Source organism: Balaenoptera acutorostrata, chromosome 19 (genome assembly GCF_949987535.1).
Source record: "Balaenoptera acutorostrata chromosome 19, mBalAcu1.1, whole genome shotgun sequence".
Lineage (NCBI taxonomy): Eukaryota > Metazoa > Chordata > Mammalia > Artiodactyla > Balaenopteridae > Balaenoptera > Balaenoptera acutorostrata.
The window spans coordinates 30,344,302-30,372,042 of NC_080082.1; the positions used below are offsets into that span (position 1 = coordinate 30,344,302).

The 27,741-nt window shown below is 37.2% G+C and overlaps 1 long non-coding RNA gene across 8 annotated transcripts in view; it reads left to right on the forward strand.

Annotated features, from left to right (window-relative positions):
• Nucleotides 1–27,741, forward strand: part of LOC103017304 (uncharacterized) — a 49,159-nt gene that overhangs the window by 1,333 nt on the left and 20,085 nt on the right. For 7 of the 8 annotated variants that reach the window (XR_009006080.1, XR_009006079.1, XR_009006082.1 and 4 more), the window contains exons 2-3: nucleotides 2,715–2,837; nucleotides 4,234–4,299. This is a non-coding gene — a long non-coding RNA (uncharacterized LOC103017304). Of the gene's footprint in view, nucleotides 1–1,425; nucleotides 1,475–2,714; nucleotides 2,838–4,233; nucleotides 4,300–27,741 lie in introns of all 8 variants that reach the window. The other variant, XR_009006081.1, reaches the window with a different exon arrangement.

The window sequence follows — 27,741 nt, forward strand, 5'->3', positions numbered from 1 at the left end:
TGTCCCTGAAGCTTTCTCCCCCAGCAGAGGTGGGAGCTAACTCCCTCTGGTTCCAGGTTACCAAGACGACTCCTTTTCTTTTTTGGCTTACTATTGCATTTGTATCTTTCCGAACATTTTAACTTACACTAGGGTTAGGTATTCCCTGATTGTTCTTAACGAAGGACTTTTTAAAAAAATCTAATTTTAAAACTTCCTAAGAGTTTATTGGTTTGTCATGTCTGCACGGATCCTGTTATGCATAACTCTTAAAATTTAGAGCTTTAAAATAAGATCCACAATTGTATTGTTAAGACGTGGTTGTGGAGCTTGCTCTTCGAGTTTTGGCTGTACAGTTGTCATTGTTTAAATCAAGTGCAAAAGAGGTTATTCCTGTTTATTTAGTGTAATAACTGTTTACAGTTAAAACTTTAAAGACTCATAAAAGTTGATCTGCTGTATTTTAAAGATCTCATCATTCTTGTGGGAGAGACACAACACTGACGCTAGGAAAGGCAACAGATTGCTTCTGTCATATCGCTTTGCTGTTTTGGAGTGTACTTAAAGGATTATGATTGATAAGGCTGTCTTGCCAGAGAATGTTGACACAGGTGTGCATCGTTATCTTAATTAAGATCCTGAGAAAATGTTGTCTATAAAATGGTGACATAAGAAGGGCGGCATATTTCTGTACAGTTTTGCTTTTGGAGAATTTAATTGCATAGAAACCTGTCTTTGAGCTTCCAGATTTTGTGAGCACTTTGGCAGCAGAAGTTTTAGAGAGAAATGATAGTTCAATGTTAAGTGTTCTGGCATGTATTAATACTACTTGTGGCTTTTTGGCAATGCCTTTGTCGATTTTCTTTGTGCTTCCATCTTTGTGGAATAATGGTTCCTGATTTAGAAAGAAAAGCATAAATAGCATAGTATATTATTAAGCAGACGTTTATTAGTGTTCAGTAAAAAATATGTAGCGGAAGGCGTGCTTAATGTGCAGAAACAAGATTGTAATAAAAAGGTAAATATATAAGAAATTTATGTCCCTTCACTTTTTTAGAAGACAGTCTCCTAGAATGTTTTAATGATCTAAAACAATTTCTTTTTTCTTATTGTCAAGTACTTAACTACATTGTTTATGGAAAGCCTTGCTTTTATTTCCAGACGTAGAAAAAAACTGTTTTATTTCTTCCAAAATGTGGTTCTGTAAACTTGAATTGATGAGCAAGTGAAGATGGTGCATTTAGACTCTTATTAGTTTAAGGATCTGAATCATAACCTGGATTACCACTGGAATAGTATTACTGTCCTTTACTTCAAATCTCTGCATACCAAATGCCAAAACAATGGCAGGACAGATGCTGTTGGTTATATTACCCCTTGGCTTTCCCAGCACCTAATACCCTTCAACATAAGTATTGCATTAAGATTTCCCCCCTCTCTTTGTAGCTCATGATTTCCTGGAAGCTGGCTGTCCATCAGTGTGTATGTAAGATGTGTGAGTGTTTTTCTTTAATATTAAAACTCATTGTAGAAAGAGGAAATGAAAGTGGAGGAGGCCATAGGCGTTATGATCGGAGAGGCCAGGTGTAGAGTCACAGCTCATTCGTGACTCCAAGGATAATGAGCTGCAGAGCATTACATGGTAAACTAAAATCAAAGAATGACTGATTTAGATTTGTTTGCTGAAACTAAAACAAGAGCATTAATTTTGAGATAATTGCTTTACTTATCCCCCAACTACCCTTCAAAAATTTTTTTTCTGGCAGCTAAGATCAACATCCCAATGCTATTATCCATATATTATTTTCAAATTTGATATGCTGTGTTAAAAGAAATGAAATAGGAATATGAGCTAATTACCTGTCATCTGTTTTAATAAGTAACACCAAGTAATTATCAATACATTAATATATAATAATATAATATGTTTTTACAGTATAGAAATCTTGTGGAAAATGTCAGTGTTCTTCAGTTGATAATGTGCAAGTAAATGAGATCATGTAATCCTGAGTGAATTAAACATGTTCTTTAAAACAGATTATGAAAACAGGATCATATTTTGGAACAGTGTTTTAACTCTGAGATAGCACAGCCTATTTTGTGTGGTAATATCTCAATATCTTTGTGTATTTCCCTTCAGTGTCTACATTGTGTTGGCTCCTGTAGTTTAACATCTTTTTGGTATAAATATTAGCTGTTTTATAGAGAATAATTGTCCTTAATAGAATAGCAGCTGATACAACTCTAAGAAGATGTAAAATCTTGAAATTATTTTTTTCTTGTTCAGTAATGACTCTGGTTTGCTTTCGTAGCACTACTCTGGAGTGTGATACTCATGACTTATTTCTGCATAAATCTGCAGTATTTTATAGCTAGAGTATACCTGAGCACCAATTTAGCTTGGCAAATTAACTTAGATGCTTCAAAATTGAAAACCAGTATATTCAAACGTAGTTAAAGTTTAAATCTTTATTAGTAAAGATGCACTTAACATTTGTTCAGGAGAATAGAATATAATTTTCTCCTGCAGTTGTCATTTATGTAATCCATTTTTCTAGCCTTTTCTCAGGCTAATGATATTCCACACCTTGATACAGTCTTTAGTTGTTTATTTGCGATAATATAGAGTGATACCTTGGAGAAAATTAGATTAGATATTCATATCTAATATCCCAAAAGTATTTAACCAGACTTCTGTGTTTCCTTAAACAGAATCGTTTCCATTTTCTGTGCAGGTTTTAAGTATGATGTTTCCGTAATACATTTGGATGTTTTCAGCTAAGCTCACTTCTGAACTATGGGGTTCCTCCAAATGTTGACTGAAATTTGTCCGTGTGCACCCCCAGGCTCATCTGCAAGTGAGTGTCTGCACAGTTGTGCTTGTGTGTGGAGTAAACCCAAAATAGCATCAGCGTTTGTTTTACCAAAGTATTTGTATTGGAAATAGGGTGGTCTAAGTACAGAATGTAGAGAATGTCACTTGAGGCCTTTGATTATTAAAATTTTACCAATGCATTGGTAAGTAGGAAAATTTCTGATTCATGGAAATGCGCTTAAAATGCATTTATTTTTAAATGTTATCATCGGATAGTGAAATTTATGAACTCAGTGCTTTTTGTAAAAATCAAGACTAAAGTTATGATATGTTATAGAAATAGGAGTATTATTTAAAGGAAATAATGTTTATATCAAATTACAGTTTTTGCTTATTTTCATTACCCCAGTTCTGTTAAGAATAAACTTAGAGGGAGTATCAGCTCTAGTCATGGGTACTAAACTCTTTTAAAAGGACAAAGGATATACAGGTGTGCACACAACTTGTCACTTCTCATCAAAATAGGGGCTGCTGAATACAAGCAGATGAGAAAAGCTATGAGAAAAAAAAAATACTGTGCAGAATATTTGTGTTGCCTAGTGGGGAGAGCAAGTACTGGATTTAGTGATAGAGAATATTTTCTTAAGTAAAAAAGATGGTTGGATGACCAAAAAAAAAAAGCTAATTCTACAGAAGGCAACCCTAGTACAGCCTGCAGTAGAATAAGTGCTTCTCTGTGGATACTTTCAAAGGCATTAAAGTGATTTTTAATGTTATATAATTGTTTTTACATAACACACTTGTGTTCTCCTATCACTGATTGGGTGTTACGGGGCTTCATGTATGACCAAGAGCTGAAGCATTACAGTGACTTAGGAAACACACAAATACGAAGAAAATGTTAAACAGTGAGCAATCTGATTCCTCTTTGTTTGCCTTTAAGCTTAGGTTTTGGGTTTTTTTTTGGTTTTTTAACCACATGTAAACTTGTTGAATTTTAAAAACAGGAGGATTAGATTTTTTTTCCCTCCTAAGGATGAATACAGGAAAAATCTAAACATATATGCAAATTGGTTGAGTTTTATATCTGTTATTAGCCAAAATTTATTATGAAGATTCATATTTATTTCTTATATATTAATGGTATTCAAATGTATTAAAACTGATAGCTCTTTTATATAAAATAGGTGTGTGAGGGGGGTTCCCCACTCTTGAAAATATGAAGGAAAGCATGTCCTTTCAACAGTAATAGGTTATGGTTGATTAATTGAGAAAGTTATACTAAATGTTCTCTAGTGGAAATGGCTAGAGTATGCTTTTTGAGAACTATATCATTCAGGAATAAAACCAATTGAAGTATTGGTAATTAAATTGTAATTCAATGAAGGAACGAACTGGTAGGAAAGATGAAGCTAACTCTTGCTGTTTTTCTCTTGAAGAATCTACAGTCCATAATGGAGCTACTGTACTGGCTATTGGAAGAAGGAGATTCTGAAGATAGGGAGGTAATATTATCTCTTTTAAAAGAATACTTTCCTCTGTAATCCTATGCCTTTATTACATATAAGAACTTTATCTAGTAGAGAGCAATTTCTTTAAATTTGGGGTATGGAAACAATCTGATTTTCCTGTGTTGAGTTTTTGAGCTCCTCCTCCTGGGGTAATAGGCTATGTTGGGAGAGCTGAGAAATCTCATCTAGGCATACTCAGCACCCTTAAAATAGCTTCTTTCTGAGAATTAGATCTGTGATGGTGGCCTACCCCGTTCTAGTAGATGTCATTTTAGCTTGTGGTCAATGCGCAGGCACTGAGCACGTTGCTGAGCTGTCCTCATTTACCTCTCCGGCTTTGTTGCCTCCTCTGGGGGAACGTGCCCTCGGCAGGGTGGTTTACTGCCAGCCACCAGCCAGCTCTGAGTGGGAGACTTGCTGGTTGACAACTGGTGCCAGGGCTCTGCCAAAGAGCTCACCAGGCCCAGCCTGGGCTGCTCTAGCGCACTGGAGGCCAGGAGCTCCCACACACGGGTTCCTTCCCTAGTTGTCAGCTTTAGGTCCCTTTCCATTTTTTGTGTAATCCTAGGCTATGGGTAATACTTTCCGTTTCCTCTCACTAGGTTGGCTTGTTGCTTTCTTTGCAGCTGTTGCAGGGATTCACATGGAATGGAGGACTGTTTTATTCTGGATGAGATCTTTGATCATTTCCCCACATGCTTTTCCAGTTTCAGAAACCTAATGCTGGTGTTAAAGAATGAATCTAAGATTCTTGAACAACAAAAATGAAAAATGAAAAATCTGTGTCAATAAGAAAAGCTTCCATCTTTTCATGCTATGTTGCTACATTGCCCATGCAAGTTAAATTAAAAACAGAGTCAAACCCTTTTATAAATTATCAATCGCTATGTCTAAGAGTGTTTATAAAGGCTTAAATTGTGTAATGGTATTTATATCATTTTTTTTCCTTTTTAAGAAAAATGATATACTTTTCTAGTCATCAAAAATACTCCCTGAACTATATCTATGGAGGGATATTAATGTAATAATAAAGGGCTTTATGATGTCTAATTATGTAATTGGGAAATTGGTAAGCAACAGTAGTAGCGAAAATCAGTTTCTTCTATTAAAGAGCTAGTATACATTTAAAAACAAAAACCTTCAAGAAGGAGACTCTTGAATCTTTAAATCATATGATGTTTTTGGTTAATGCAACAGGAAGAGGAAATATACTAATCTCAGATTCTTTCATTCTAGCCTAGGTAGAGGTTGGAAGCAGCTGAGGAGCTATTAACATGTAGCCTAGAAAAAAAATGATATAAAAGCGATTACTTGGAAGGCAGTTTACATTTGCAGAACAATTCAATATTATGTCCTTGACCAACTTTTACACTTCATATACTTGGGTTATTACTCTAGCTTTTAAAATATCAATCTATGGTGTAGCTTGTGTATGGAATGCAAGGGTGTTTTTGAATTGACTAGGTCTTGCTGGTCATTCTAAAATGTGCTACAGTATTACAAAGTTGAAATGTAATATTTATTAATAGAAGGAAAATATAAAATTTAATATCTGGGCAACTGTGACCTTTAAACCTACTTTAAAAGTATAATCTTGACATCTGTGACACTATTTTTTGTCTTTGTTATATAGATAGAATTATGGATATTCTACAATCCAAATGATTTATTTATTAATTCCAAATTTTGTTCTCTATAATGGACTTTTAAAATAAAAAGAATACGTGCTTTAGTCATGGACTAATTTATTAAGCATTAGTACACAGAAAAGCAGCCTTGATTAATTTAAAACTGTGAAAGGGGGCAGGTAAAACTGTTTTTGGCTGAAATTTACTAATGCAGTAACCATTTAAATTAAATGTTTGTTAACGTAATAGTGATGGCATTTTCTCCTCCTCCTCCTTGTGGTTTTGTCCAACTAGATGTTACAGTGGCAGTTGCGCTGACTGTTAAGTGTTTAAATGATGACACCATTATGTGAAGTGATTTTGAAATGAGAGATTCCAGCCAAGAATTACATCTGCTCCCATCTCCTTCAAATCATACTCTCTGGCAGTACAGATTATGATTGATTTGTTTGTGACAGATTGCAGGAAACAGTCATTGATTTTTCAATATTTTACCTTAAAATTATTTACAGTTGTAACCATGGGGAGGTATTTCCATGGGCTGTCAGCCCCTGAAAGACTAGGATAATATTCCCTGCTCTCTGACAAGACAAATTACCTGTAATGAGTGCAGTAGCTGAAGGGTATACTTTTATTTTAAAATATGTCAATAACCCCAGTGACTAAACGAATATTGATTTAGCATAATGAAGCCTGAGTAATGTGAAAATGAGCTTTTTCAAGGAGCATGGTAAAGACTTTCTTTTTAGCTGGTTGTAAGAAGCTTTTCATTCTTTTCAACTAGCTAGTGGAGATAAGGAGTTTTATATGCAAACCATCAGGAATGATAGCGTTGTTTGTGATAACCAGGGTCCAAATATTTTGCCCTTGCTTTTATCGATTCTTTTTCAGATCTTATTTGGGGTCTTACTTTCAGTCATAGGATAGCTACTGATTTGCTGGCTCTTATCTTTAACCAAATTAATGTATTTACCATTTCAGCATATTTTGCATTAGAACCTCTGGTATTGAATATTAAAATATTAAGTCTATATACAATCATTTGTAGATGACATAATAATTATCTTAAGACATTTCAAATGGGTCTATTGTAGTATTTAATGTGCTGTATGTTATGGTAGAATAATTCCTAGTCCCTGGACATCAGACTGCTTTCAGTGGGAATGAAGATTAATTTACTTAAGCCCTGATATTTTAGGCATCATTGCATGTTTTCATTTTTGTCAGACTTCCCCCCACCCTTTTCAAATATAACTTTTTAATGGATTAAGATCCCAATACATAAGGTCCTTCAAACAAGAATGATAATAAAGTAGTATATTACTTTATTTTATAGTTCATCAAGAAGCCAAAGATCTTATGCCTGACTAAGTATCTCCATATCTAACTTGGTAAGGAGAAAATAGGGTAAACAATGCCTATAATATATAGTAGAAAAGTCAGTATTTGAAGATGTCTAACTTGTATTCCATGGGAACCTAACGTATTTTATAACTAATAGTAATAAAATTTTATTGAAAGCAATAGGTAAAGTCCCTTTAGAAATTAAAAATGAGTTATGATTTAAAGAAAATTCAGACGGCTTTTTGTGAGTGCTAGTTGTTTTGTAGCATTGCATTGGAAATGTTGCAATAAAATGAAAAATATAAACATATCTTTGAATGGAAAATAGGATAGACTCTAGAACAAAAAATTATCGTTTTATTTTTTCCCAGGAATTTGCCTAAGGGTGTGACACAGATGATCTCTGTTACTCGTCTTAGTTGTGTCCTGCAGTAAGCCGGATGCTTTATAAAATACTGGTCCCTTGGTTTCAAATGCTGTAAGATTTTAGTTCTCCATCACCCCCTCCCCCCAATTTTTTCCTTTTTTCTATAAAGGACCTTTGAAAATAGAAATATAAAGGTTGCACTATCATTACGTATGAAACTGGTAGCCCAAATTCTTCAACCGTTAATTTGGTTTATAGTTTTCTAAGTTGATATTGTATCCTTAGAACTTATCTATGGTTAAGGCCTATCTATAGATACGCCCTCCAGAAAAAAATGAATATAGATTTTTTTCCTCAATAGTTTTTTTAAATGAAGCGTATTTTCTTCATACAAATCTACGTTAAGGCAAACATCTATATTGTTGTTTAGTTTATTTTGGAGTAAAATAATAAATGTATATGATAAGTACCTCCTGACCCCATCATTTATTTTAAACCTACTGTTCATTTTATAGTACATGTGCAGAACTATTTACGTGAATAAAATTCAATAAATACGTAGACAAAGTAAAGCTTTTCTGGGGAAATTATTCTCTTTTGGATACTCTGCCCTTTTCCATTTCTTTTCTCCCCTTGGAAAAAAAGTATCTTGCCCTTGTTCTCCTTTAGGGAAAAACTATTTAGATAAAGTGTTTTTAAATCATGCAAGTCATTGCCTGGGGTCGGTTAAAACATTTACTTTTTTGAAAAGGAGAAAATGCCCCTGTTTTAAAAATCTTTCTTGTATTTGTATCTATTAAGATAAACAGTTTACTTTGATACGGTACATACCAATCTACTTAGTTAATTTTTTTTCCAGAATTCATTTTACTGTGCTTGGTCTGACCTTCTATGATAACTTAATATAGGAACAAATTAGCATATAATTCTATTTTCCATGTGACCTCAACCAGTTGCAGAATTGTACCGCCACTTTTGGGGCGCAGTTTGACAGTTTATGTAGACTGTAGCATTTTTAAGTGTTTGCAAATGTTCAGTGCATCCTGCCTAAGGTGTTATCGAAAATGTTTAAAAGTAAGCAGTTAGAGGAAGTACTCACCCCTATTCCTAAGGTATGAAAATGCCTCCTAAAGGTAGCATTTTAAATTAGTGTGCATAATTGATTAGTGATTTGTCTTTCTCCCGAGCATAAAGCAACAGGGCAAAGTTAAGTGAGGTTGGTGAAGTATAAGAAGATATTAGGGACTGATGGTGACAATGATCATGGCAACTAAATGGATTTTTTTTTCTTTTAGATTCAGCTATCAGTCTGAAATTTCCTGTGGTCTGTTCAGTCTAGATGCAAAGGCCATGGAAAAATCAAGTGCTCAAGTGGTTTAAATATGTTTTGGATGTTCTTATTTATAGATTACAGTATTTTTCCACTTAAAATCCACACTTGTCATGCAGAAGAAGGTTATGCCCTTCTAGATCACCAATTTTATTTGACGTGCTTAGCATTGTAATGTATTACCAAATGCTATCTGTTTTAATCAAAGTATAGAAAAAATAAAATCAATTTTATATGTTGACTTTTTTTCTAAAACGACTTTATTGGATTGAATGAATGTTTATACCTGAAAAAGAGCGTTCCAAAAAAAAAAATCACATTCTCCAACATAGCAATTCTGGCAATCTGATGTCATTAGGATAGGTTTAAAATCACTTTCTAATGTGACTGTATTATATTTATGGGAGAAAAAAGACTTGAAAGGTATCCTTATATGTATTTTAATTCTCTATATTAGTCCCTCTGGAATAGAATATTTTCTTCTCAAAAAATCTATTAGCTCAACTCAGATACAAGAAAAAAATCATAACTGGCAGAGCATTTGTTACGTGTTTGAGCATTTGTTACGTGTTTGAGCATTTGTTATGTAAAGAAGGTTGACATCCAGTCTTTCACAGAGTTCTTACATTTGGGGAGACTGAATAATGACGGTTTGCCTTGCCATTGGGAAATTCCTTGTTGTGGCCTTTGTGGTGGCTGTAGGAAAATGGAAGGATTCCTCTGTGGCAGGCAGGCCTCTGGCTTCTGTGGTGTGAACACTGTCAAGGGGTATGTCTCACTAGAGGTAGCCCTTAGCGAGGGAACTGGGGCGATTCACAGATGCTGATGACACTCCAAGGAGCAGTTGTGAGTGAATGTTTTGTAGATGACCCAGTTCGTACTTCATCCACTTCTATAGTTTTTACAAAGAAAGTGCTATGATAAATTCTTAAGCTCAGGTCTCCATATGGCAAAGTAAATTTATTAGGCTAGAGTGTTTCTTTTTTATTTTTAATTAAACTTAGTATTTTGAGATCATTATAGATTTCACATGCAGTTGTACTAAATAATGGAGAGGTCCTTTGTACCCTTTACCTAGTTTCCCCAAATAGTATGGTGTATAGTACAATATCACAACCTGGACATTGGCATCAGTACAGCCAAAATACAGAACATTTCCTTCACCACAAGGATTCCTTGTGTTGCCCTTGTATATCCATAGTTGCTTCTCTCCTGCTTCCCTTCCTTAACCATAGCAACCACTAGGCTGTTCTCCATTTCTATAATTTTTTCTTTTCAAGGATGTTATATAAATGGAATCATATGGTATATAACCTTTTGGAATTGACTTTTCTCACTCAGCACAATTTTCTGGAGATTCAACTTGAATATTTCAAGTCTGTTCTTTTTATGTTTGGGTAATATCCCATGGTATGGTTGTCCCACAGTTTGTTTAACCATTTACCAGTTGAGACTTCAGGGTTGTTTCTGGTTTTTCACTATTACGAATAAAACTGCTGTAAACATTTGTGTATAGATTTTTGAGTGAACATAAGTTTTCATTTTCCTGGGATAAATGCCCAGGAGTGCGATTGTGGGTCATATGATAATTACAGAGAGCATTTCTTTTTAAGACTAGAATTGATTTTGTGTGTATGGAAGGGGAGACAAAGAGGACATCTACATTTTTGTGGTATTTTTGCTTTAACTGGATTTGTTTATGATTTCAAAACATGCAGACTATCTTAAATAACTTGTAGCTAGATATCAAAAAACAGTTTTTCCACAACCTAGATTTTGTTCTTATTTTTAGAGAAATATTTTTGAGAAAAAATTACTTTTTGGGGGGGTAAACAATTTCTGTGTAAAGGAATAAAGGTAGACATACACTATAGAAAAGACGCTGCAAAGCTGACAGGTTACTTGGGGAAATTTTCCAAGTGTTAATAGAGAGACTTGACATTCAAGGATATATTATAATAGTTTTTCAATTGGTAGACTCTAGCTTTTGTCACTACCATGTTGCCTGTAGTTTTTATTTGTAGAATGAACTCATTATCTTTACAATTTGTGTTCAGCGGTATTGCGTTTAATGTCCATCTAATTCAACTATATGCACTTAGGAAGAAAAGAAGGAAATAAAAAACAATAAGTATCTTTTCTAGTACATGGCCCCTAAAAGGCAACTATTGATAATTTACATGATGCTTAATGGAAGAAACAGCTCTGTTCCCAACCCTGGTGGAAATTATACTGTTATACTTCCTGAGAGGCATGTATGAAACCGTCTATGCTATATTTTGGGAGAGACTTGCTGAAAGGATTTTCAAGGATAATTTTTATTCTGATTTTCCACCGTATATATTGACTTTAGAACTCTTACTGAAGATGTAGCTCCATTTCTTTTTTAGAAACATTGGATGCCTTTAACTGGTTACAATAATCCTTCTAACAAAAGTCAATATTTTAAATCTTTAACCTTTTTGAGTGAGGCCCTAGGCCCAGGAGAACCCCAATCTTGCAATTCTTCTAAATATAGTTAATTTTTAGCCCATTATGGTCATGACCACAGTGATATAAATGACATAAGATAATAAAATAGTCCTTGCCCTTAAAAGTGACCTGGGCAAAAGATACTATGGACATATAGAATCTTTGAATACCAGTAGTCACTCATCAAGAAGCAGCTAGGGAAGCATCTCCTGTCTAGCACTAATAGGAACTGGGACCCTAACAGTAAAGAAGAGCAATACAGACCCTGATCCCTTTGCGGGGTTCTCACGGCTCTTAGATTGGGGGGTGGAGACAGGGAAGAAGTAAAAAGAAACTGGGATAGAGTCCAACATGATTATGTGTTACTAGAAATCCAGAACCTTCGGAATTTAGGAGAGAGACTAGGAAAGCTGAAACTGCTGGAGCAGGCCTCACAGAAAATGGTGGGCTTGAATTGGGAAGGAGCATGTATGTGACACAGAGAAGGAGGACATCAGGAGCAGAGGGAAATGAGCTGCAGTGTGGTTTGTTGGAAGTGAGGTGCAATCTGGTCTGGTCATCAAAATAGTATGTGACTGCCCCAAAGTGTACTTAACAGCTTCCTATGTTTTAGGAACTCACCAGAAATGTGGCATGCTTTCTTGAAGAGTAATATTTGAGTTTTAATATGTATATGTGAGTGAAAAAACAAATGGATACTCTTCTTCTTAAAACTAGGATTTGGAAGTAGCTTTTAGGCTATGAGGCTCAGTATGTGTGTGTGAATGTGAAAAACAATCTTACTTTCCTCCATTTGTGTTTGATAAGGAATAAGATATTTTGTACCTTTATGATGTCTTAAATGCATAATCTGTAAGACTATAATACTTTAAAATGTTTTATTTTAGGCTTAAAATAAAAGAACTTAAAGTTCTTTTAGAAGAGCTCCAAAATTAAAACTGCAAGATCACATATAGATAAAAGTTACATGAAGAATACATTTGTAAGATGGTACCTAGAGCTGATGGCTTTACTAAAGAACTATTTTGGGCACCCTAAGAAAATACAGGCATTTCTGTGCATTCTTTTCAAGTGTTCAAGGTAGTAAGAGAGCTGAGAGCCTTTTCTAAATTTGCATCCAATTTTAGAAGGCTAAACTAAGAAGCGCTAATATGCCTGAGGCCCTTAAGTCAGGAACTTGGAAAAAGGAAGCCACCTAAGGGACTATCAGAGTTTCTTTAAATTTATATAAATCATAGATTTGATCAACGTGGTTATAAAAGACATCAAAATTAAGATACTCAGGATTTTATGTGTAATAATACAGATTCCAGTGCCCCCAACTATATGCCATTGCCAATGAGGAGGCCAAAATGAATTGTGTTTTAGGAAAGTGGTACATTAGGGGGGCGACTTAAAACTTCTGAGTATGTATAATGAGCCAGCACTGTGGAATCATCTTGTAATACTGTTTATCTAGCAGTTTAAAAAAAAAGAAAAAAAGAAAAGAAAAGAAAATGGTGCTATTTTAGACAGGTAAAAAAAATTTTTTTTACAAATATTGCAAATCATAGGTTGGTTACCACTAGACTTCCTGACTCTGCTGTGATTGCTGTATTCTCTGTATATTCTTTTAAAATACGAGGCACTTTATAATTTTGTCTATAATTGCTTATATATATTTTCTCCACAAAATGTTTTTAGAACAACTTATTGCTAAATTACCTTAACCTACCTGCCATCTTTAAACTTTATGTATGAATATACTGAAGTGTCAGTTGCAAGACACATTAGCAGACTATTTAATTGTTTTTTCCAGGAGTCTTTTTATTCAAAACACCTTGCAAACTCCATGCATAAAAATAGCAGGCAGCTTCCACTTGCAGGCTTTTGAAGCTGGAGAAGATGTGTTTTTCACTTGAAGAAACTTGAGTCCCAGGAAGATGAAATGCCTTGCTACTAAGTGGTAATAAGAATCTTTTGACTCCACAGCAAATGCTGCCATCTTGAAGATGCTTGTCCCCAGTTCTGGAAATTCAATCTGCAGATGGTTGTATCACATCCCTATTCTTCATAATATTTTATTCTATACACATCAGAAATAAATGTCTACTTGCCATCTGTACACGACATACAAACATTTTGTCATCCAGTATGGGTACAAGTAACAAGTTAAAGTATGTTAATCTCAGAACTGAATTTTAACCAATAGAATGTTCCATGTATTCATTACTATTTATACATACCTGCTGGGTTTTAACATTGTGATAAATCCAGGGAATCAAACATGAATACAATATGTTCCCTGAATTCATCAATGTGGGTATTGGGCTCAGGCGTGGAGATGAAATGGTGAACAGCATGCAGTGTTTACCTTTGTGGAGCTTGGAGCTTAGCATCTATCTTGGCTACAGAGACATAAACAGACCATTTCAGCACAGCACGGTGAGAGGGAAAGGCCAGGTGCCATGGGACCCCAGGGGCAGAGTCCCCAGCCAAGCCTGACGGAGGGTGGCAAAGTCAAGGAAGGCTTCCCAGAGGAGGGGGGCATTGGGGTTGAGCCTTGAAGGAAGAGGGAGCAAAGAAAGACAAGGGAGAGCATGTGCCTTCAGGAGTCAGCAAGGAGTTTGAAAGAAGCAGGAGAGGTGCATGCGGAGTTTAGAAGGAGAGATGAGAGTAATCAGGGGCCAGGCTGCAAAGGGTGGTTTATACGCCCGTGAGAGCAGCTTGGACCTCATCTTACTTTCACCTGACCAGCTCTGCGTTGTGGAGGTACCATGTTTGGTGGCAGCATGGGGAGTACACTGGAGACCAGCAAGACTGGTGGTGAGAGACTAGTTCGGTGGTTTTTGCAAGTAATTGTCCAGGGATGAGAATAGTTGCGGGAGCCAGGGGAAGGAGAGCTGTCGGTGGATTGATGGGAGATACTAAGATGCCAGAAATTAAAGGACCTGTGGCTGACTGGTTACGTATGAGAGTAAAGGAAAAGCCTGTCAACGAGGGCGTCCAGAAGGCTGCAGCAGTTAGGTCGTGGTAGTGGTGTTTTGAGACAGGGAACCTAGGAGAAGGAAGTCTAATGGGAGAAAAGACAGTGTGGGCCGAGCAGATGGTGAGATGCTAGTAGAATATCCAGGGGATTTGGAACTCACGATCTAGTAGCAGGCAGGGAGCACAATCTCTTCTTTCATATCCGTTCGTTTTCATTTCTCTGAAAGGCACATTTCTCCAAAAATGTGTTTTCTTTCATTATTAAATGTTGTTTTCCTTTTTTTCTTGTGTGACACAGCTGTAATGGTCCTGTGAAAAGCAAGTCTGAGATGAACCGTTCAATATTATTGGGCAGCGTTTGTTTTTTAAAAAAGATGGGGTTCAGAAGGATATGAAGGAAGGAAAGTGAAAGAATATCCCTGGCTATAGCTGTCCCCTAAACCGTTCAGTGGATTAAGTATACTCAATTTCATTTGTGCAGAGGGATTTAAAGATAGAGAGGGAGGGGCAAAACATTTCCAGGAAAAAAGCACTGGAGAATATTTTCGTTTTTAGACGCTTGGTGAGTTTGGATTACAACATATGCTTAAGTGATTAGTAAGTAACATTATCTGGATCATGTTACTTCCCACATTCACCCACAAGTCCTTACTCAGCATGTACTGGGTACTGGACAGTGTTGGCCATCGAGTAGAGACCATAGTGGGCATGGTCCTTCCCTCACAGAGTTCATAGTCTAGCTGGAGGGTTATAAATCCTGAAGGTAGCTTTTTATGATATTTCTGTCCATGTTTGTTTAATATAGTTGACATACATTGCGAGGACAACTTATGACTCTCAAATCCTATAAAAATGAACATTTATGCCTCCAGAGGGCACTGCCATGTTCACAGGAGGAAGAAAAAGAAAGGATTCAGGCTGCCTTGACTTTCCATCTGTTGAGGTGGGGCTAGTTGGAATTGTTCCTCAAATCAGGGGACTGGAGCACGTGTGGACAGTAGTTGCTGGCTATTCCTGAGTAGCTAAGAAATGGAGTTGTGACTCGCTTGCTCAAAAGGGTCAACATTCCCCACCAGAGTGGTACATTTGTTACAGTTGATGAACCTGTATTGACACCATCACCCAAAGTCCATAGTTTACATTAAAGTTTACTGTTGGTGTTTTATATTCTGTGGATTTGGACAAATGTGTAATGACATGTATCCACCATTAGAATATCGTACAGAGTAGTTTCACTGCCCTAAAAATCCTCTGTGCTTTGCTTATTCATCCTTTCCTCTCCACTAACCCCTGACAGCCATTGATCTTTTTACCGTCTCCATAGTTTTGCCTCTTCCATCATGTCATACTGTTAGAATCATCAAGTTATTTAGCCTTTTCGGATTGGCTTCTTTTAGTTAGTAATATGCCTTTAAGGTTTCTCTCTGTCTTTTCATGGCTTGATAACTCATTTCTTTTTAGTGCTGAATAATATTTCATTGCATGTACCAGAGTTTTTCCATTTACCTAATGAAGTGTATCTTGGTTGCTTCCAAGTTTTGGCAGTTATGAATAAAGTGGCTGTAAACATCTGTATGCAGGTTTTTGTGTGGATATAAATTTTCAGCTCCTTTGGGTAAATACCATGGAGTGCTATTGTTGGATCATATGTAAGAGTATTAAGTTTTATAAGAAGCTGCCAAACTGTCTTACAAAAGTGGCTGTACTGTTCTGCATTCCCACCAGCAAGGAATGAGATAGACCCGTGATGAGGTCTCTGTCTTTTAATGAGCCTGCTGCACCTCTTGTCTGAGGTTCACACTCAGTCTCCCGCCCCCTTAGGTAGGACAAGGTGGCTAGAGCCGGCTGTAGTTACATCTTTCCCTTCCTCCCTGCGGAAGGCTGTGGCCAGCTGGAAGTGGGTATTCCTTTTCCTTCAGGTCAGTTAGGCTCTGGTAAAACCCCCGCAGGTTAGGCTCTATGAAAATAGTTTCTCCTGAGAGCAGACCTTGTTAAGAAGAAAGCTCTGGCACGTTTCAAAAATGCTTCCTTTTCCCCTCCCCCTGCCAGAAGCATGAGGGGATTTTTCCTGGGTGTTCACTGTGTGAGGACCTGGCTGAGCTCCTGGAGGTAAAACTCACAAAAGGGCGGGAACTCCCTGTGACTGGGCCCCCTGGAACTTTTGCCTTCAGGGTTGTCCACACTGAGCCTCCAGCAACTGGGCAATTACAGTTCAGGTTCTCCCACCCTGCCATTGGCTCCCATGGAGGTTTCTGCTTACGGGTTTCTGCTCTAGTGAGTTGTGATTTGCTGTACTCATCTGTCTCTCACTCCAGCTTTAGGGGCAGAAGTTTGCCCTATAACCGCACTTCCCTTATGGATCTCACGAGATTGGCTGATTTTTCAGTTTGTTCAGTTTTTTACTTGTTTTAGATTGGAGTTGGTGACATCTAAGCTCCTTACGTGTTGGACCAGAAACCAGAAATCCACAAACATTTATCAGCCTGTGACAAGATAAATACCAAATACTAAGAGAAAGCAATTAGAAACTTACATGGCGATTTGACTTTGCCATGATATCCAAGTGCACGATTTTATATTTTACAAAAATATTGGTCTGCAGAAGACTGGAAATTAGAAGCAAAACAAAAAGACAACAAACGATTGGCCCTTCACTACAGATAGGTGGAGAAGCATGGAACTAGGAGGCAGTCAAGAAAATGATGATTGGGGATGGGAATTATACCACTTTATCAGTTGTCCAGAAGGTGCTCTGAGATTCCAGGGGAAGAAAGTCAAACTGCTTGGAGTGCAAAGAAAAGGGTGATTAGGGCCTTTCAGAGTGGCTGTGTTGGGCAGGATACAGTGGCGTATGGGAGAGCATAAACATCCGCCACCCCCCACCTACCTCGCCCCTGCTGTCAGAGTGATCTTCCTAACATGGAGATCAGATCATGTCACCCCCCTTGCTTAAATTCTTTAGAGACACCTGCCTAACGCTCCTCAACTTCTCAGCACCATTCCCGAGGCTGCTCCCCACCTGACCAGAGGACCCCTCTCACATCGCTTTCTACCACTCCAGCCTGTGACCCTTCTCTCCAGCAGCTGGTTTTCCTGGAGTAGATCGCGGCGTGCACTGTCACCTCAGTCATACATGTGCAGCAACTACGCATCTGCGGCCTCTTCTGTTGGGAAGGCCTTCCCTCCTCTCACTGTTCTCTGGTGAAATCCCACATATCCTTTAACATCATCCTCTTGGGGGTTCTCCTGCATTTGATGTCAAATGCACAGGTGAGGCGGGCCCAGGTGCTCAATCAATGTGGGGTGAGTGTGGAGCTGGAAGGGAAACTTACAGATTCTGCTACATTTCTGATGATTTCATGTGCTTGTGTGTCTTCTTTGGGCATCTCACAACTGGAAAGGGGGATGTGTTTCAGGCCATTAGGTAGGAGCAATTACCAAATAACACTGAAACTAGTATCTGGATGCCTCAGGGCTGGGGGAGACCAGAGAAGAGGCGATTGAAGGTCGGGCTCTCCTGGGGCAGCTTTCCTGGGGTTCCCATCCTTCTCAGAGAGAGAGAGCCTCTAAAGCAGGGCTTGGCAAACTTTTTCCCGAAGGAGCCAGATAATGAATATTTTTGGCTTTGTGGGCCAGACAATGTCTGTTGCAACTATTTTGTCATTGCAACGCAAAAGCAGCCATAGACGAGTGGGTGTGGCTGAGTTCCAGTGACACTTTTACAAAAGTGTTCCAATAACATTTATGAAAACAGACTGCAGGCTGAATTTAGCCCATGGGCTGTAGTTGCCAACCCCTGCTCAAAGGAAAGAAAACGTCCCCTTTCTTCTGCCCTGTCTCTAAATAGCCTTTGGAGGCCTCGCTAAGTTTACCTTTATAGTTTCTAAATTCCTGGATTTTTTTCCTTCAAAATGGCATAAACAATGAGTAATCTGCCCCTACTTGCCAGTCAGTTGCAGCCTGAAATGTCCTTTACTGGTGGAGTGTTAAGATGCAGTGGCATACACTGAACATGTATAAGTGTTTGTAAAATTCATCCTTAACCCAGGTCTTTATGAGATAGACACATGAGATTCTGACTATGAACTATATGAGAGCTAAAACCTTGCCATAAAGTGATTTGGTAATATCCTTGGTGCTCTGACTACCTTTTGGTCGGCTATGTGAATTTTGGACCTGGAAAGTAGAGTTAAGCTTTTCACAAACTGGGGTAAATACAGGGACCTAGAGGATGCCCACGTCCATGGCCCAGCATACTGTCTAGAATTCACACCCGATGGGAAAAACTGCACAGCTTACTGATACCTTATCTTTGAGATAACAGAGTGGTAGACAGCATAGCAATGCGTAAACTAGGCCAGTAGACATTAAAGGCAAGTATACCTGCTTCAAATGGCTCAGATGGTCATATACTCTATAAAATGCTCAAACCAAATAGCCATGTAAATTAAAGTCGAAAACAGCGGGGTTACTAAAACCCTGACATCATCAGCACCAGGGAAGCAGGTAGAGGAGGCTTGCTAATGCCATGATAGCCTTTGTCACCTCCCTCTGCCCCCAAGGGGCCCCATAGAGGTCACCCTGCTACCCTATTTCCCCAAAGCCACAAATCAGGACATCTTTTGTGGCCTGACCGAACAGGACGACCTAGTAGCAAGGCTCATGGCAGCTGTCACAGGGGAACTCTGACTTGGTCCTCATCATCTTCTGGTGCTATTTGGAGTATCTTTAGATCAGCCACAGTCTCCTACTCTGAAAAATAACCAGGATGGGACATTCTTCACCCTGCAGTTTTTGCCCCCAGATGCAGTCAAAAATCAATGTGTGCTTTACAGCCAGCAGTGGAGTGGTTTCCTTTACAATCTTGAACTCTTTCCCTTTCCTTATGTCTTAGAGGTCTAACTAAACACCCCCCAAGAAAAGTTGGTGATATTCCCAGTATCTTGCTTCTTTTATTTATATGACAACCAGACCAGTTGCAAATTGTATTTCAGATAAACAATATATTGAGCACCTACTAGGCCATTATGATGTGAAATCAAATTAGAATGGTGTGAAATATTACTAGATCCTCACCCAGATGCATAGGCTAGGTTTGTTCTCCTACAGCCTCTTCTCATGAGTGTAGTGTGTGATTATTTAGATTTTATCAAAAGGGTATAAATTAGTAATTTTATGTCTCTTTTCTTCCCATTTACCTTTGGAGATTTTCACTTTTCATTTTGAATATATTTATCGTCAGTGTTGAAGAGGGCTAGTTTTAGTTTCTTCTAATGTTATGTACTTTAGTGCTTGAATTATTTACTGTGGGTTTGGTTATTGACCTATTTTATTTGTCATTTTATGACATACATATTTTCAGTGGAGACGCTTAGGCTAAGCTATATTTATTTTTACCACAGTACATTAACCATAAAACTATCTAACTACAGTAAAAACCACGATAATCTGGAACCCTCAGGGAATAGGTTATTCAAGATAGCCAAGTTTTAAGAATGAACATTAACTATTTGTGATGGAAACCTTTTTAAAATGGACCATACCTGTCCCTCTTATCTTGAAAAAAAGGTAGAGTCTCACTGAACTTTGATAATAACTCATGGTCTTCAGTAAGAATTGCACTGCGTGACTCAGCTCTCATTAAAGGACTTGGGTGTTCTTTTTTGTTTTTAGTTTCTTGTTGTTGGTGGTGGTTTTTAATTCTCATGGGCATTTCTTAAACCAGTCTTTCTTCAATGGCTGCCAGCTGTGTTTCTCACGTGCCCTCCTGGTAGCCTTCCCTCTGCCCTTCAATTTACTGCTTTTATACTTCTGTGGACTTGGAAAGCAGGTGATGGAACTCATGAGAATATAGGCAGGCATGAGAAAGGACTTCCGGGGACCCACTAATGGGTCAGATGCCTCAGTTGTGTATTAATAACTTGCAAGCAACCCTTGCCTCCCTGAAAACTCTTACTCCTTAGCCTGTCGGTTCTCTGCATTATAGCCAGCGGGTGGTAAAATGGGGCAGATCTGCTGTAATTCCTCCCCTCAACATGCTTCTCTACTCAGCAAAGCTCTGCAGAAGCTGATTCTAGCCAGGATGGGGGAGCTCTGAGCCTTGTGTCTGGGAACTAAGGCAGCTAGTTGAATACACCTTAGAAAAGAAAATCAGGTTTAAAACAGGCCTCATTTTAAGTTCATAGTTTATTAAATGATGCCTATATCATGATAATATCCTGCAAATTCTCCTTCTCTTCTTTATCCTATTGCATCTTTTTCCTTTTTTTAAAAAAATAAAATGCTAAACATACGCTCTTTGGGCTTGTAATTTATTGGGACTAAAGCTAGAGCCTTAATTCTAAAAAAGCATCTCTAGGGCTTCCCTGGTGGCGCAGTGGTTGAGAATCTGCCTGCTAATGCAGGGGACACGGGTTCGAGCCCTGGTCTGGGAAGATCCCACATGCCACGGAGCAGCTGGGCCCGTGAGCCACAATTGCTGAGCCTGCGCGTCTGGAGCCTGTGCCCCGCGACGGGAGGGGCCGCGATGGAGAAAGGCCCGCGCACCGCGATGAAGAGCGGTCCCCGCACCGCGATGAAGAGTGGCCCCCGCTTGCCGCAACTGGAGAAGGCCCTCGCACGAACCGAAGACCCAACACAGCCAAAAATAAATAAATAAATAAATAAATAAATAAATAAGAAAATCCTTAAAAAAAAAAATAAAAATAAAAATAAAAAAGCATCTCTAGTCAAAACTGCCTAGCCCTTAATGATTCTAGTTTTTTTAATGCACGTTATTATGGATGCGTTACATATATGTTTTACTTTAGTTTCTTTGCACAAAAACAATGAAAAATAATTAAAGATGCTGGCAGGTGACCATTAGACTAGAAACGTGGTTGTCTGACATTTCCACGGTGCTTCGCAGGGTTTCATCGTGTTTTCTTATGGGATCCTCAGAACAATGCGGTGGTTATATTGTCCCCCATGTCAGAGCCAGGAGACCAGAGGTGCAGAGGTGTCCAGTGACGCGTCCAAGGTCACACTGCTGTTAGCACTCTCAGGATTGAGCTCAGCAGCTCTGCTTCCCAGACCTGTGGGTTTTCCCCCATTAGCTCCTAAGTTATCATACTGGTGAGTAAGAGGTGAGACTTATTAGTTTACAGTGTGCAGACACATTAGTTCTCAGTGTGTAGTTGGGGCTGCCAACCCCTCCGAGTATGTGAAGTGTCAGATCTTCCAAAGCGAGAGGAGGAGAACTTGATTGGCATGTGATCCTAAGGGAGAAGTCTGTCATCTTCAACCAGCCGTCATCCGGCTGCTGCTGGAGGGCTGGAGACTGCCCGTTTGGGATCCAAGGACTGATGGTCAGTTATGTCCAATAACCTGGGGACTCTGGTACTAAATATAGTGGCATTAGTTATTACTGTAGATAATTGTCCAGTGTTTTTAGAGAACCAAATATTGTTTTGTTTAGTGGTTTTGGCCACATATGAGTAGTCAGTTAATGAAATTATTATTTTTCAAAACTAGGTGCTAAAGAGTTTGGGAGTGTATTCTGATCCATTTCTTAATACAAACAATATATCTGTACCACTTGTATCCAAATCACAAGTTTCCTTTCGGATTTCAAAATATAGCTGTTTTTGAGCTGGAAACAATTAGTCTTCGGCAAAAACAATTTGCATAATTGGATTTAATTTGTCATTTGCAAACTCTATTGCTTTTTGTTTTAAGAATTGTAAATGATAGGTTATATTAAACCAATGTTTTTGAAGGTCTATTAAGATGTTACATTCCAAATAGAATAATATTTAAACATTTAACAAATTTATATTTTTCTTTTCATTTATATATGTGTGGGTGTGTGGGTGTGTATTTGTTGATGGAGCAGAGATTGCTTCCTGAGAAATCAACCCAATCCCCAAATTCTAAAATGTCCTAATTCATTATCCATTTTAGCTTTTTAAAAATCGGAAATTTAGGCCGATCTATTTATATTAACAAACTGGTGCTATCAAGTTAATCCTGTAATTAAAATTCATTTCTCAAAGATGTTACTAACATCTTAGAAATATTAAAAATTTAAACCCTAAAAATTGGTATGGAAATTATTAAATTTTCCCTATTTTTTTCCTTCTCTCCCAGAGTGATTCATTTCACTTTCTGTGTCTTCTTCCATGAACCATAATGCTTTTGCGGAGATCCCTAATTCAGTGAAACCTGTTTAGGGGATCATCGCTGTTAGAAAGACAGCTGCCAAAAAGGCATTCACTCTCCGAGTATGGACTTTAGATTATGGCCAATCAAGACTTGGAGCTGGAGGAACACCTGTCAGAGACGTTTTTCTGCAAGGAGATGGTGTCTTTAATCAGGTTTCATTGCACTTCAGAAAAAGATTCATTTTAGAATGTGGGTAAAACAGCATCTGCTTTTATGATTCATCCTCACCATCCTTTTAAAGCTGAGAAACCAATTTAGAGTTTATTTACGACATTGTTCTATGGCAGAAGGAGAAACTTCAACAAAGTGTTTAGCAAAGAAGGACTTTCCCAGATGTTTGATTTGTAACTTTCTTTCGTGAAAGAAAGCTAAAAATTTATTTTTGAACTTTTTTCCTGTGAGTATAATTGACAATAGGAATTCTTATGGATAAACTTTTAAAACTGTTTAAGCTAAATTGTGAGTATGCATCCTGAAAGCTAGGAAGCTCTCCTATGTTGCATTTATATGTGAACAATGCAAAGTATTATTGATACGGACTGGTGTTTAGAGGAACGACACTCAGCTTTCAACTCTGCTCTAATTAGAGGCACGGTTAAGTGCAGAAAACACAGGTACCTTCTCATATCTGCAGACTATACTGAGCATAACTATTAGAAGACAAACTTCATTTTGCAAACTGTAATTTAATGGTATAACAGTGTGCAGACCGGGGTATTGGTTAATTTTCAAAACATTTTATTCTACACCAATTAGCTCGGGTCCTGGAGGGCAAAATGACAAGAGGTTACTCGTTTACTATGTATTTAATTAATTGAAAAATGCTCAAATTGCTTTTACAGTTGTTATTAAAAAGTAGAATCAGTGTTGCCAGTGCTCAACCATAATTGGAACCCCAGGGAATTAAATATTTAGCATTAGTAATGTAACAGCACTTAGGACACAAATTTCTATTTTCGTAATGAAAGCTATACACTGTGAGTGCAAGCGGCTGAAACGACAGCTGTGACAAGTGAAACGGCCTGGGATATTTCAATAAGACACTTCATTGGACAGCAAGTCTTACCACATTACTCGTTTGTAAGAGATCTGCAAGTTTAATTCCCAAAAGAAACCCGTTACCCAAGTATTTAGATTTCTAATTGCACGGAGGATGAACAGTTGGGCAAATGTCTTGCCATAAGTGGCTGAAATGTATAGTGCTTTCTAAATAATCCTATGTAAGTTCATGCCTTTGTCAATTTAAAAATAGCAGGACTGTCAGGGAATAAAGATCTTGTTTGTTTTAAGTTTAATTACATTTTAAGCGTAAATGCTCTCAGTGTTACAATGAGAAAAGTTGGATATTAGACTCTAATGAGCTACAGTGGTAGACGGCTGGAGACCCTAAGGGATTCCCTCCGTAAATTAACTGGATAAAAGTACTTGGTTAGGATATAGTTGATGGCTGAGCTATTCTTAAAACCCAGTTATAGAGCTGTCTCTCACTCCTGTTTTCATTCCAAACAGGCCCTGTAGAGACTTTAATGGCCGCCTGTTACAACTGTTCAACTTGTCAAAATGTATTATATTACTCCACTAATAAATAGTATTAAAGGGTATTTGACTTCATTTCTCCTTTTCCGAGGAGATCAGGTTGATAAACACAACTGGCTTAGGTCGGTCTCATTTTAATTTATGTCCTCTAAGTAGTATTGAAGGTCCCTGGTTTGAATTTGGCAAACATTATTTTCCCGGGGATGTAAAACTTACAAAATATTATGGACAATGGAAACAATTAATGGAGACTATTTATTACAGACTGTTTGTCTGTGAGAGATGTATGACTTTGACATGTTTAGTCCATGTTCAAAGTACTTGAAAAACCGTAGCTAAACTGACATTCTTTGAAGCATAACTCAACTAATTCCTTTGCCAATCATTCTGTCTTCTTGAAAAAAGAAAAAGTTGCAGGACTTTTTGATTTCATAATTTTCTTTTGCTTACCATTGTCTGAGTCAGTTTCTTTGAGAATTTATTCTAACTGATCATGATTTCTATTTTATTTTTTGTAATGTTTAGAACATACATGCTTATTTTTAAAAAAAGAGAGAGAAGAAGAATGTAGAAATTTATTTGATAAAGTCTCCCTTTCACCCTCTCCCCCAATCCTCCCTCTCTGGCGATCACCTTTGCTAACAGTTTGATAACATATCAAGCATTCATAACATTTTCTGTGCATATTATACACGTGCACATATAGATGTTATTTATTTATACATAGTACACATAGCGTATTTAAAGAACATAATTTGGATCACCCCATAGAAGTCAGTGATTTGCTTTTTCCCCACACTTAATTTATCATAGATATTTTCCTATACTGGTGTCCAAATCTTCCTCATTCTTTTTCATAGCCAGTTGTCATTTCGTATTTTAGAGGTATAAAATTTATCTATTGCCTATTGATGTCATTTGAAGTCACCTCCGGTTTTTCCGCTATGGCAGATAGCATTGCAGTGAACTTCTGATTGTGCTTGAGTGTGTGTGTGTTTGCAGCAGGTGTGTGTGCATCTCTGTGCGCGTGTCATAAAAAGATATTGAGCTAACATTTATTGAGTGATTACTCTGTGCCAGGTGCTATTCAAAGCACTTTACCTATACGGTATTAACTCATTGCATCATTACAATAAAGAGCTAAAATGTATTATAATCTATATTTTACATATAGGGAAGCTGAGGCACAGAGAGGTTGAGTTGCTTGCCAAAGGCCACAGGCAGGTAATAGCAGAGCCTGGGCTCAAACGCAGGAGGTCTGGCACACCAGTCTGAGTGCTTAACCAAACCAGTGTGCCTGCAGAAATACTTTGTTTTTTCTTCTTATTTATCTTTCCTAAGTAGTGAGTTCACATGTGGTTTCATATGTTTATTGCCATTGCATTTCTTGTTCTGAGAATTGGTCAGTTTCTCTCTTTTGCTCATTTTTGGGTAGTGTTGTCTTCTTAGCAAATTACAACAGGTCTCTATTGATAATGGCTATTGACTCTTTGTTATAGTTCATCAAATTTTTTTCTAAGCCTGTTGCTTATATTTTTACTTTGTTTTATTTTAATATTACCAAGTTTTGCTTTATGGATTGAGGTATAATGAAGCCTCTTATCAGCTGCAAGATTACAAGTATGTTTTCCTACATTTTCTTCTACTACTTTTAATTTTTTTTAAGTTTTGATCTTTCACTCAAGTGGGATTTATTTGGGTGTGCAGTGTGAGATAAAGATCAAACCTTTTATTTCTAGTAACACCCACAGGTTACTTTTGTAATTTGTCCATTTTTTTCTCTATGGTTTGAAAGATAATCTCTGTCTAATGCTATATTCCACCTTTATATGTCCCTGGATTGCCAATTCTCTGGAATATTCCACTGGTCTAATCCTGCAGCATCACACATTTTACCATTGTAACATAAAAGTAAGTTTAAAATCTTATAATTAAAAAGATAGTCTCTGTCAAATACTCAACCTTAAATTTTAAAAGTTATAGATGTTATAAATATTATATAATGAAATTATATATAATATAAAATTTCAAAAGATATTTTAATGTCTCATACATTTGCTTTTTCAGATAAACATTTGTATCAGCTTGCAAATTTCATTTTAAAATTCCTTTGGGATTTCTATTGGGAATAGATTGAATTTATAGATTAATTTAGGGGAAGGGATGACTCTTTCTAATCCTTACTCCCTATGATATCTCAGAATAACAGCTAATATATATTTGTTGAATGAATGAATATATGCTTTGTTTTGTTTTTGGAGATGAGGAGAGGGAGTAAATATTTGATCATTTTCTAGATGTTTTAAACATTCTTAAAAATGATCATTTCACTTAGATTTTCAATTTATCATTGTAAAGTTCTACATAATATTTTCACTTAAAAATCTTCCCCATATTTCTAAGTATGTCTGCTTTCTTAATCCAAATGTAGTTTACTTTGGTTTCTCCACTTTTTGTCTTTGTCAGACTTGACAGAGTTTTACTTTATTGGTCTTTAAGTATATTAAAAAAATTGCTTTTATTGATATGCTTTCTTTTTTACTTGTTTGATTTCCCTTTCATCTTAATTCTTCCTTTTACTTGTTTTAGTTTATATGATTGACTTTTTCCTGGGTCTTTTAGCTGAATGTGTAGTGTATTTATATTTTCTCTCTCTTAGTTTTTAATACATATTTTTAGGCTATAAATCATCCTCTAATTTCTGTTTTGGCCATGTCCAGTAGTTTTTATATATATTCCTTTCATTGTCTTTCATAAGTGAGTAGTCCATAATTTTACACTTTTATTCTTTTTTAACCAAAGAGTTATTTTGAAAATAGCATTAAAAAATAAGTGGTTAGAGCAATATTTTTTGGGGGGGCCTGGCTACAGGTAAGGAGCAGAGAGCTATCCATATATTGTTTATTTCTAGGTTTTTTTTTTTTCATTATAGGTAGAGAATAGAGCCTATATGATTTCCCCTTTGGATAATATATTGAGATTTCCTTTGTAGTCAAACAGTTAATTTTTGTAAACATTCTACAGGTTTAAAGAAATGTGCATGCTCTCTTTAGGAAAAGTATCTTAAGTCTGCTTATTAAATCAACCTTGTTAATTGTGTTTTTCAAATACTCTGCATTCTTATTTTCCATATATCTTGACCTGTCAGTCTCTAGGAGCTTGTGGTTTTCAGACATTCTCCTGTATTTCCAATAATGTGTTTATATATTTTGAGGCTTTGTTGTTTCATGGGGTAGAGGTTTGCTTCCACTGTATCTTCTCGGTAGATTATACATTTAATTGATACAAAATTTCTCTCTTTGTTGCCTTTGATTACTAAAGGAAGCCTTTTCCCTAGTGTGGCGCTCCTTGTGATTTTTTTTTTTTTGAAGAGTCTGGGGTTATTTCACATTTTTCTTGCTTCTCCCTCTGCTCCAGCCCTCAAGCAGTGAGCCTTCCCCAGGCACATTTCTCCTTCCATTTGGTGAGCAATTCTCAGCAGCAAACACTGCTGCTACAACCCACTGTACCTATGGGTGAGGGTAGGTGAATGTGGAGAAAGGCTGGCACTAGGGTGGGCCAAGAGAGGCCCAGAGGGTGCAAAATTGGTC